Consider the following 12,141-nt stretch of genomic DNA (forward strand, 5'->3'; position numbering starts at 1 on the left):
CAGGAGACGGCGGCGGAAGGAGGGACGCGCGTTCTTCTCGCGAGATACGTACGAGCCGCAAGGGGCAAAAGCGGTCGAAGAGGAGAAGGGTGACGGAGGGAAGGGTGGTTGGAAAAAGAAGAAGAGAACGAAAGAGGTGAAGAGGAGAAGAAGTAGAAGAAGACGAAGAAGAAGAAGAAGAAGAAGGGAGTGACGAATGCGGTAAACCGTAGAACCGGAACGGCGGAGTTTGCCCAGGAGGCAATGAAGCACGTCAAGGGGATGATGGACGTCTCCGCATAAACCTGACGAGTGACTCGTGGCGCCTTCAGGAACGACTCTGAGGAGCCCCCTACATCACTTTTATTACGGCCGTCCTCATTTTCATATCTCGTAAAACCTCCGGGGCTCTGCTCTTCTCGTCCGCGGACGTGCTTGATATACGTATAATCCACGATCCGACTCGCGTGGCGAAATTATCAGTCTCCCCACTTGTTCCGCCCTTCCGGCCCGACGATCTCGCCCACCACGGGAAACTCTTTTCTTCGCGAACGCGAAGCAATGGAGACGAATCGTCGGTTTCGACGACCGCGACCGCGTCTCTGCGTCTCCTGGCGTTCTATTCTCGGCCACGTCGTCCGAAACTTTAGCCATCGGCTAAACGCGTTCGTCCGTCTTTTCCACGCTCTTATTCGTACGTCCTGAGCACGGCAAGGGGTTTCTCTCAGTCACCGGCAACAGGACTGTGTCGTGAGTGCCGGTACGCTGCCGGCGACAGTGAATGACTGCGCTGCACGTGACACGAGACTGACAGGTTTATGCGAGCGCGTGTGTGGGAACATAAAAGGGAACACGTAGCTAGCTGCATGCCTGCCTGGTTGCCTGGCTGCTTGCTTGCTTGCTTGCTTGCTTGCTTGCTTGCCCGCCTGCCCGCCTGCCGGTTTGCCCGTGATGTACGTCTGTTTGTGTAAGTGACACGAAGCGAGTGAGTGACGTGTCTCTCTCCGTGGCAGGGCCTTGCCTGTCCCCTTTCCATCGCCCTTCATCCCCCAATGTATGTCCTTGTCCTTTCGATTTCGCCCGGTTACGTCTCCAGAATCGTCGCCGCGACTCTCCGTTACCCTCGATTATCCATTTTTCGCGCGCCTTCGATCTATTCTCTCTCTCTCTCTCTCTCTCTCTCTCTCTCTCTCTCTCTCTCTCTCTCTCTCTCTCTCTCTCTCTCTCTCTCTCTCTCTCTCTCTCTCTCTCTCTCTCTCTCTCTCTCTCTCTCTCTCTCTCTCTCTCTCTCTCTCTCTCTTTCCCGGTTCGAGAGCGATAAATTAACGCGAAAAAGCAAAGGATAGGGAGACGGACAGGGAGGGTGAGAGAGAAAGAGAGAGAGAGAGAGAGGAAACGAGATATTTCAAGGGTCTGAAATTTACGCTACAGCAACCAGCGACCTTTCCTTTACTTCCATCTAATTCAAAACTATAAATCGAGGGCGTCTGTTGTATGTATGATGGCGGGCTGGCGCAAACCTGCGAGCTCGTGGAACGAACGAGTGGCAGGGGAAAAGAGAGGGCGAAGAGATTCGTGGAAAGATGAAACGAGAACACACGCGAAAGAGAAGGTCCGAGAGGCAGAGGGGAGAGGAAAAGAGAAGGAGCTAGAGCAAGTGGGGTAGAGGGTAAGGAGGGTGGATGGAGGGAGACTGCAGAGCCAGAGTAACGTAACAGATGCTGCACAATAAACACCTCCCGTCACTTCGCTCCATAAATCGCGCGGCGGGCTCCTAGAAGAAACATTCAACCTCCATCTACTCCTCATCCTCTTTTCGAACTCAGCCACCATACCAACGCTTCTCGTGGAACGCGCCAGCGCGTCGTGAAGTGTCCGTCTACGGACGACGCAAGGCCGTCGCGCGTTGATCTTTTACGGGATCGAGCGGTAATCGAGTTTGCGACGCGCTCACGCGTCTACCGTTTATCGTAGCACGATCGTCGCGCGTACACACGCGACACGGTCCGAAGCAGTTCGGAAGGAGCCGTGAAAGCGAATCAGATTCGAATCTCCTGTCGTTCGAAGAGAATCGACACGAGGAGACGATACTAGGCGGTGGTGGTTCGTCCGAGTCAAATGGAATCGCGTCCCCTGTTTCGCGCGATTATTCGGACTGTTGGAGAAGGTGGACGAGCAGCGCGTCGTGCGAGGCATCGTGGTCGGCGAAAGGCCAGAGTGTCCGAGGGGGCGGCAGACATGGGATGGGGTGGTATGGTGGACGAGGGCACGAGAAGTGGAAGGAGGAGGTGGATAGGAGACGGAGGTTAGGGGCAACCGTGGCCGCGCGCGGCCGTATTGATCTTATCCCCCGACATGAGAAATGCCCGCCGGTTTAATAAACTCCCGGGACTTATGAAGCACGTCAGGGTGATTCACGGCCGCCTCATTGAGTCGTATTTATACAACCGCGACTGATAGATTTATGGAGGACAGCGCAGCGTGGTCCCTCCTGCCCCCTGCCATCCTGCCCCACTACCCGCTCCACTCCACCCCCTCCCCGANNNCTCCCCGAACCGTCTATGTAACAGTCTGTCCATCGGCACCATCGTTTTCTCCGATTGCCTCCTCCGCCACCACCCACCGTTGCCCCTGTCTCGTTCGACTTCTTCGCGGTTTCTTTGTCCAGCTGGCCGATACCGTATTCCGCGGGAAACACGTAATCGCCACCTCAACGACGATTCGCGTCTCGTACGTACGATCGGATACGTTGGATTCGTTAAATACGTTAGTCATAGCTGTGTACGTACATAGTCGCGCTATATAGTCCGCTAGGATGTCGAGAAGCAGAAGAACGCGAAGTAAGAGAGGAAGCAAGAAAGGAAGGAAGGAAGGAAGGAAGGAAGGAAGAAAGGTAGGAAGGAAAGGTTCTGGACGGGAGCAGAAGCAGAAGGAGCGGAAGGAGATAGAGAAGGGGCGGGTGGTCGTTCGACGGGCATGGTGGACCATCCATGGATGTCAGGAGGGGTCCATGGCGTCACACACGCACCTCGACTCGCCATCGGCCAAGAGCAAGCAGCCTTATAAAGTAGCCGGGCTACGATTTAATCCGAAATTTATTTCCTCCATTAGTAAGAGCTTGTCTCGGAGCCTCGAGCGTGAGCGAGAGGCTGACGAGGACGACGATGCCTTTCCATCTCTCCACCGTCCTTTTCGCTTCTTACCTGTCTCTCCTCTCCTCTCCTCCTCCCCCTTGTCCCATCTTTCTTTTTCTCCCTTCGTCGTTTCTCACTCTCGGCCTTTCCGCTCTCCCATCTCGCGGGGCCATCGGAATGTTCGTTGGTGCATCGGTGCATCTTAAGTATACCACTACATTATGACTCCTATATCGCCATCTTTATTATATCCGCGATTCACCGGTGTTGGCGCGATCGCGGTTCGACCCAAGTTTCTTCCTCTCGCGCCTTCTCTTCCCTCCTCCTTCTCCATTTCCTCCGATTCGCTTTGTCTTTGTTCTATTCTCCGTCGTCGACGTGGCTTCCTCTCGCTCGCCCCGAATATACAAGGCCCTCGATCGTGTCGGGTGGTCTCGCGATTCGTACGTTCGACGGCACCGTGGCGTTGATCGTAGAGAACGACGCGATTCGCTCGATGTGGGCCGCGGTCCTTCCCAACAAATCGCCTTTCTTCTTCTTCTTCTTCTTCTTCTTCTTCTTCTTCTTCTTCTTCTTCTTCTTCTTCTTCTTCTTCTTCTTCTTCTTCTTCTTCTTCTTCTTCTTCTTCTTCTTCTTCTTCTTCTTCTTCTTCTTCTTCTTCTTCTTCTTCTTCTTCTTCTTCTTCTTCTTCTTCTTCTTCTTCTTCTTCTTCTTCTTCTTCTTCTTCTTCTTCTTCTTCTTCTTCTTCTTCTTCTTCTTCTTCTTCTTCTTCTTCTTCTTCTTCTTCTTCTTCTTCTTCTTCTTCTTCTTCTTCTTCTTCTTCTTCTTCTTCTTCTTCTTCTTCTTCTTCTTCTTCTTCTTCTTCTTCTTCTTCTTCTTCTTCTTCTTCTTCTTCTTCTTCTTCTTCTTCTTCTTCTTCTTCTTCTTCTTCTTCTTCTTCTTCTTCTTCTTCTTCTTCTTCTTCTTCTTCTTCGTCTTCTTCTTCTTCTCTTTCCTTCAACGTCGTCGGTAAGACGGCTATGGTAGGTAGAGAGGTTACGCGACCAGATCTCGAAGGGTGGGAGGTTGACGTCTCAGTCAGCGAGAAAGGCACAGATGGTGAACCCGTGTGCGTTGATAGCCACGTAAGATTTCTCGTTCCATGCGGACGCGAGCATTCGAAAATTTCAACGTTAGTCGACCCTAGCCTCTATCGGATCGATCAAGTTGCTTGAATTTAAACGTCCGGCAAGGCTATGGTTACCGTGGATGCTTGTTCTCGCCAAGTATCATTCCGACGAACTCCATTCGAATTCTTACGAGCGTACGCATTTTGGTCCCCGGATGATTCAATCGTCGAAACGGCAGTTCGTCGAAACGCGCATCCGCCGTAAACTGGATCTAACAAGAAGAAAGTGTGGAGACCGAGAAGCGTATTTCGAGTGAAGTAAATGACGGATTCATAACGGTACCGGTGGTCTCGGTTTTCGTCAATTCCAGTCGCTTGACTTGGCGTTACTCGCGTAATCCGAACGAGCTTTTTGGATCTCGAGAATGGGCCGCTATAAATGCAAAAGAAAAATGTACGGGCAACAAGTGGGTGGTGATCGGAGGACCTTATTTCGCGCGAAGTCTGTGGAACGATGCGCGCGTGGTAATAGAACTTTGTCGACGCGAATGCGTCCCGTACGAAAGTAATATGCGCGACTAACGTGGCATCGAGCGTCCAAAAGCGTCCAGAAAGATCTTCGGATAAGATTCGGAATCGCGTTATTTTTCGTTGCAGACGGTGGAACGAAAGCTGTAACGATGATCGAGATTCTAATCGAGATCCCTTCGTCGCCAGGCTGCATTCTCTCGCTCGTGAAAATCGTATACCGCGCGCCAGCGGCGAATGCCATTTCCACTCTCGAACGATTGCGAAGGACTCTTATAGTTGCTTCTCGAGCCAACAGATGGCGCGGACGGTGTCAAGGTGACCGGTCGAGAGCTATGAAAAACGAAATTCAAACGAATTTTTACGGAGAAACGACAGACTCGGGTACCTCCAACGATTCGAAACAACGGAATATCGAAGTAGCGTGTCGGCTGATTTACCTCGTTGTCTGACCAACGATACGATTCTTTATCCAGATGGATTTAGATTTCTTCGTAAGATATAACTTTCGAGCTGGGAGTTTAAGTATATCGTAATTCGTCGTCGTTAAGTCGACATGTAAAACTTGCATTATCGGAAGATCAAGAACAAATTTGATATCGATATAAGATAAAAAGAAGATAATTCAGAATTCATATAACAAACCACGTAAAAATTGTAACGAAATGAAAAATTTCAATCGCTCGTAACGATTACGCAAAATAAAGATCGTACGTACCCCGATCCAACGCAATTACTTGTAACTTCTAAAAATCGCGTTTCATAAGGAAACTTGGATAAAGTTTGGATGAAATTTCTTCCAAATTTCGCAACATTTGCTGGTCTGAAAGACTGCGAACCTTAGACGTCCTCGACCAGCGTCCCCCGAGACAAAGATTTCTCTTTAGTTGGAATTTTCACGTCTCGTCCATCGCGTTTGATCGCCTATTCCTGTGTCTGACCGCTCTGCATATCCCGGTAAACGAGCGGAGCGGTGTGCAGGAAATCTAGCTCCCGTGTGTTACACTTATGGCACCCTGTGGACTCTGTTCCCCGTGCCCGCGACTATGGACTACCGTTCGGGAATCTACGCGTCTACGCGAGTCTGCGAATACGCTCGTACGCGATCTATGGTCGCGCGTATAGCTACGTACGCAGCTACGTATACTAAGCGTTGGAATAGTGTGCGCGCGATGGTCACTTGCCATAAATCAGATTCCCGTGAGATAGCAGGCTAGCTGCTTCACTCCGTTGAGTTTTATCGGGCGTACCGGCGCCGCGTGCTAATTAAACTGACGTGAAATAATCGCGGCTGTTTCACGATTGATCGTTGATCGAGGTCGTCCAAGTACCGACGAACATGCTCCTTCTCCCATACGTCGTTGGGAAACAAAACGTGCTTGATCGCTTGTTCGCGTTTCCTTCTTTCTCTTACTCCTTTCACCTCGTTCGACGCGATGCTGGGACGAGTCTATGATTTTGGAACAGTACAGACTCGTCTGTCCGCGTTTCCTAAATAAGAACGAACGAACTCGAAGCCGAGTCTCCGTCGAGGCTATAGTTACGGCGAACGTGTATCTCGATGAAGAGTTGCCGCAATAGAGAGACAGCACCAATTTCTAGCAACTGGCTCGTAAACCGACAAACATTAGCTCGAAATCGGTAAAATCAAATGGCTTTTGGAAAGAAATTCGTAGCGACGTAATATTCGTAGGGAGGAACTTTTACTTTTTTTTCGATATGAAATCATTTCTCTCGCGATTTACAATTTAAATAACGCAACTTTACGTTCCTTCTTATTACAATGGCTGTGTCAGCTGTCGTTCTCGTATTCGGACAAATTTTAATTAAATGTTTAAGTACCTTTGTGCGCCACTGTATATAATGGCAAGCGGACGTAATTGCGGAGTGAACAAGATGGATGTGTAATTCGTGGGACGCGAACCGCGGCGCACGATTCGTGCTTGGGACGCATTCCTCGGTCGTACGTCCACCCACGAGACCGACTCGCGTTTTACGTTTAGCGCGAGCTGTTGGTTAAGTAGCGTGGACCGAGGTCGCGGGGTTTGGACGTTCGCCGCGTCGTCGATTGCTCGGAGACGCGCTTTTGCAAAAAGTCGCGAACGAAAAGAATAAAAAGAGTTGCGCGTTTGTCGCGAAAGCAAACGCCGACTAGTTTTTTCCCATCGTGTTGCAAAATAGTTTACGCGCCAGTCGTCGGCCAGAAAGACTAAACAGGTTTTCGAGGACGCCGGTAGCAATAAAGACCGATACCAAAGTAGCGTCTAACTTTGTCGAGATATATCCGAGGCGGACGCGGGTTATCTGCTCGCGATGGGCGAATCTCGTATCTAAACTGCGCACAAACATCCCTCGACTTTAAAATATGAAGTGTCCTCGCGATCTTTAGCTCGCCATCAAGGACGTCCCGTGTCTCCTCGCGGTTCATCGTACGCCGCGCTCGAACACGGCCTCTTATCGAATTCGACGCCACCGGCAGCATCGCAATTTACGCGAATCTGTTTTACCAGCGACCTATTAGCTTGCGTTTATAGCGGATGCGTTTTTTGGCGAAAAATCCACTACGTTAAAGTACGAGTCACTTAAGCTTCAATATCTCAAAATTTAATCTCCTACTTTGCATAGAACGGTTAAACTTGTTGTTCATTACGAGACCATTGGTCCTTAATACGATATCGAATGGTGTGGCAAGGAACAATACCAAAATCGAGAAAGTCACGAGACCAAACCTACGGTAGAGTTACACGAGTCATCGCGGTGGGATTTCGATATGAGAACCGATCAAATAACTTTCACGAGTATAGTAATACGCGCGCATTGTTGACGATCAAGACCGGAGGAAATTACCATCGAAGAAATTTCTTCGCTTTCGACGAATAGAAGCGAAATGTTCTCGCGAAAGCCCGCCAACCTAGATACACGAAGTATTTCACCGTACTTTGGAACGCTATCGTAACTCGTGATATAACGCGCTTCATCGCCCGTAGTCCTATCTCGTCACGATGGAACAAAGTCGCACGCGTCAGCCAACGTTGTAAGTACGAGTTGCCTGAAGTTCGGATCAGCCAGTCAAGTCTAAGTTTTACGCCAGCGAAAGATCGAAGACGCGAGTTGCGCGTCGGACGTACGAATCGCATCGCTTCGCACCACGGAAGACTACAGGCGAGGAAAGATGCTGCGCGGTAATTAATGGCGCAGCGAGTCCGTCGCAAATCATGTGGCCCGTCCTATAATTCACGGAGCTGACGCACGTTTAAATAGAGCCCGATAGAAGAGCCGGAGAGACCGTTCGTTCTCGTCTCGCCTTTAGCCTCTCTCTCTCTCTCTCTCTCTCTTTCTCTCTCTATCTCCCTATCTCTCTATCTATCTATCTATCTCTCTTCCCTCTCGGCGAAAAATCAACGTTTTCGGCTAAGAAATTTGTCTGTCAAACTCGATGGACGTTGGAACAGGCGTGAATGTACGGAATTACGATGATCGTCTTAGCGGGGGCAGATTGCGATCTACGGATAGGCCGTCGAAGCGTTCGAGCGATTTCCGGGGAGACGAGCAGTGGTCTACGAAGAGGGAGCTTGGCCGGACGCGAAATCCGGAGCCACGATCCTGGCGAGCATCGTACACGACGAACCATGGCATCCTCATCCTCCGCTATCGAAAAGCTAGTATTTATAGCTCCATTAAGGCCGGGACTAAATCATCGGTGCAGCCACAACTTTGTTGTATCCAGCCCGGTACTGCCCATCCAATACCTTCCCAGCCGTGCGGACCTCTTGTCTAATATTTCGTTGCTATGGCGTGGTCTACTACGCGCACGCCTGTATATTTCAAGTACCGATATCGGGAGGTTGGAGGATGAAAATTTTACCGGCGAAAGCAGAAACGGCTGAACAGAGAGGCGAAAAGACGGGGAGAAGAAGGAGGAACTGGGCTGCTGTCGCGTCGCTTTCGCTCGAAACGAATCCCCTTTCTCGTTCCAGCGCCCGCACGGTAAACGTTCCGTCCACCTTTGTCGTACCTTGAAATCGCCTTCGAGAAATAGAAGGGCCGATTCCTTCCATACCGTTGCATACGCTGGCTCACCAGAGCATTCGAACGCTGTTAGAAACCTTTTGCGAATATATTATATGCGTTACAGGGAGGAACGTTTCGCGATTTCATTAGCAGCGTAATGTAACGCTACAGCAGCGATTGTATGGGTAAGGTTTGAAAGAAATGTAAAAATACTCGTAGAAGCTAAGTGCGAGGTAGTATTAGCTCGCGACGTTCATTTTTCGCGTTATCTAGACGCTTTCAGCTTTCCTTTCGTTTTCAGTTTCTTCTTTTTAAATATCAATGGACCATTGATCTCGAAATCTTGGAGATTTTAAACGCTACTACGTCGATAAAGCTTCTGTTTCGTTCGATAGATCGTCAACGTTTGTCCATGTCTGTTTAAGATGGTCGTAAAGAACGTGACCGATCTTGAAGATCGAAATTCTTTCTCGAAACCTGTCGACCTATTTGTCGAACGATAAAACATCTACCCCCTGACCTGTCAACAACAAGGACGAATATTATTTATAACAATTGTCATTATATCTCTCTCGTGAAACTTGTACAACACGAGCCGCGGGAAATTGCATGGTCTCTGCGAAGAATATGCTTGAAACGGATATCTCGTGATACTTCTATATACATTTTCAGATTGGCTCGTGTCTCATTACAGTCTTAATGAAATATCCAAACGCTACACATACTGGGCTTGTACGAAATAATGCAAACACCTCTTATACGTCATATACTTATATACACCCCCGTGTGTATGTACTCGCACACCGACGCATTCGCGGATTTCGCATAAACATCTTGCGAATTTAGCTTCTTTCGCGAGCTTAATATGTCGCTCTACAATTTTAACGTTGCTGTTGGACGATATAAGTAATATTTATTAACGAATGAAATTGGACAAATATTAAGATACTGTTCATACTGATCGAGTTATTATTGCTATTAAGTTATGGCCAAGCCTGCTTTCGTGTTTGTCAATCTTCAGCGCTTGATATCCGCTCGAAGCTCTAGACCACATCAGATTCTACAAGAAACGAACGTATTAAATAAATTGCGCCGTAGAAAAAGACAAACAGGCGGTAAAATCATCTGAAACGTTTTGCTTATCGTCTTGATATCGTCTTCATTTCTGGTTCTGGTTTGCCTATCTTTGTATTACGTGTTAACGAAATATTAGCAAACAGGACAATACGCAAATCCATAAACGAAACTGAAGCGGGATATTCGTGAGATATCCGCAACTACGCAAGTGTCCGGATACCCATGGAAAGCGGGTATGTATGTATGTATGTATGTATGTATGTGTAATATGCACGTGATACGTACAAAGGTGTTCCCATTATCTCGTACAAGTTCATTACGTTTGAAAATTTTATATCAAAGTATTTTCGTGAAACACTACGTTCAATTACGTGAATTCCACCTACGAATACGAATACTTTGCGTCGCGTGGAGAACTGTTGGTAGCGGATGGGTCGAAGATGGTTGAAATTCAGCCGATTCCTGGCGGAACAGCGACCGGGAAACCGGCGTTTCATATCGATTCGCGAACGCGGCGAATCGTCGGGAATCGCAAATTCGCGGCTCGATCGCGTTCCTGCGACAACCGCACGAATTCGATCGTGTTCGCTGCACTTGCTACGCTTCGATCCGGTCCGATCCGATCGTGACGCACAGGTAAATCTGTCTCGATGACACGCCGATGCGATGGCGGCGGGATATCGCGGCCCATCGGCTCGTTTAGTATCGTGGAGGGCGTCGAACGTCGAATGTCGAGCATAGAGGATGAGAAGGAGGAGGTGGGAGGCATCGCGTCAACGGCATACATTACGAGTCACATTTACTCGAAGCTGTACACAGCAAACTCCTCGGCAACGAACAGGCAGCGGAATATCCACTGGTATGAGCACCCTCTGCCGTTGACGATACGTTTCACGCTGGACCGATGAAAGTTTATTCTGCCTTTTTTGACAATCTGTTGAAAAACGCCACGTGCAACGTTTGGTCGTATTCGTCGATTCGAGGAAAATTTATTTTAATTTGATTTCATTTCATTTATTCGTTCGTACGGGTAAAGATCCATTTTTTTTTTATTTTTTACAAGAATATGATATACGATGGGAGCAAAAAACAAGTGTCGGGGTGAGATGCTAGGGGAAACGCGTGTACAAATAGGCTGAACTTGAAACTATCGTAGCGCACGTCGCTCGAGTTACCTAAGACTACGTAGACCTTCTTCCTGAGATCTCTTGTTTCTCTCTTTCTCTCTCGTTAAGGTGGGGAGAAAGTTAATACTATTGCATAAAGTGTGGCCTAACTCGCGTATACGGGCTGTAATATTTGTGTGGCCAAATGTGCAGGAGAAGGACAGAGAGTGGTATAAGAAGACCTAGAGAAATAGGATGCTGTATGGAAGTTGATAACGTTAAGAAGCTGTGGACAGTCGACAAATCCATTTAAGATTTTAAGTAGAAAAATAGCCTCGTCAGCCAATCGCCTGGTAGCAAGTGGATAATATTTTGCCGCGATAGGAGTGTAGTCGTGGTCACGAACATTCATCGGACAGCCGGATTTATAAGCAGGGAACCTTAGAAAAAAGTGCTGGATCCACTCTGGCTGGTTTCTTTGTCTGGTCGTACTGGGGTTGCCAGATGACTGAAGTATAGTCGTTGTGAAGGAACACAAGGCAGGAGGGAGAAAATGGCGAAACGATCCTCTCTCTCAATTCTTAGTCGTCTTCGCGCAAACGGTAATGAAATTTTCACTGCAATTTCTGAAAAATCGTATAACGCTATTAAGAAAAACACTTACCTGTTCGCAAGTATCGTTCACAACCTAATTTGACCCGTGCTTTTGACAGCTACTCTACTATATATCAGTACAGTAAAAAAGCTCGAAATTAAATTAATCCAAACAAAATCTTCGTCAAAAATTTGAAAAAAAAAAATAAATATGCAACAATTACTTTGATTGCGAATGGACAATCTCTCACGCTTTAGTATTTTATTCCGTATATGAAATAAGATTTCGTGGTATGGACACTTGAGACGCTTCTACGCCTATGCGATCGAAGAGGAGTCGGTCGATCGGTCGATCGGTCGATCGGTCTATCGGTCGATCCTCGTTGCGGTTCGTAGCGGCGTTGTACCATGGTCTGGTCGGCCGCTATCCAAGAGCGGCCCTTGTAACATAAAATGCTGATTTTATTTAAACGCCAGCTCCCCTTTCCTCTTCGTTCTCGTCCAGTTTCGTAGCCACCGGTGTATTTATCGCGGGGCATTCCGGCCGGACGTAAGTATGTCGGTCCCTGGTACGCCCGTTAATAATGTCCTTAATCCTCGAGCT

Source organism: Bombus impatiens, unplaced genomic scaffold, assembly GCF_000188095.3.
Source record: "Bombus impatiens unplaced genomic scaffold, BIMP_2.2 scf_2222, whole genome shotgun sequence".
Classification (NCBI taxonomy): domain Eukaryota; kingdom Metazoa; phylum Arthropoda; class Insecta; order Hymenoptera; family Apidae; genus Bombus; species Bombus impatiens.